Raw genomic sequence first — 820 nt, forward strand, 5'->3', positions numbered from 1 at the left:
GAAAGTCTAACCTTGTCTGTGGTATTCCGAGTAGGATCCCGGGAATCCGGAAAGTCTAACCTTGTCTGTGGTATTCCGAGTAGGATTCCGGTATTGAATGACTGTGACGAGCTTCAAACTCCTGAAGGCTGGGCGTGATGACAAACGCAAAAGAATCAATGGATTCTACTCCAACCTGATTGAGAATCGACAGATGATTAGCCGTGCTGTGACAGAGCATTTGGACCATTTTCACTGAGAGGATGCGATGTAGCTATCAACAAGGGTGATGCCTCCAGACGATTAGCCGTGCAGTGACAGCGCATAGGACCATTTTCCCGAGAGGATTGAAAGTAGCCATTGATGATGGTGATGCCTACATATAGCTTGCCATGGAAAGGAGTAAGAAGGATTGGATGAGAGCAATAAGAAAGTAGAGGAGTTGGTCCATACTCGAACAATCCCCGGCAACGGCGCCAAAAACTTGGTAGCGCGAAATTGTGATCACTACAACTTCGCACAACTAACCAGCAAGTGTACTGGGTCGTCCAAGTAATAAACCTTACGCGAGTAAAGGGTCGATCCCACAGAGATTGTTGGTATGAAGCAAGCTATGGTCACCTTGTAAATCTTAGTCAGGAAAACTCAAATGGGTATGGTGATAAACGAATAAAACATAAAGATAAAGATAGAGATACTTATGTAATTCATTGGTAGGAATTTCAGATAAGCGTATGAAGATGCTTGTCCCTTCCGTCTCTCTGCTTTCCTACTGTCTTCATCCAATCCTTCTTACTCCTTTCCATGGCAAGCTTAAGCAAGGGTTTCACCGTTGTCAGTG

This window comes from Arachis duranensis, chromosome 6 (genome assembly GCF_000817695.3).
Source record: "Arachis duranensis cultivar V14167 chromosome 6, aradu.V14167.gnm2.J7QH, whole genome shotgun sequence".
NCBI lineage: Eukaryota > Viridiplantae > Streptophyta > Magnoliopsida > Fabales > Fabaceae > Arachis > Arachis duranensis.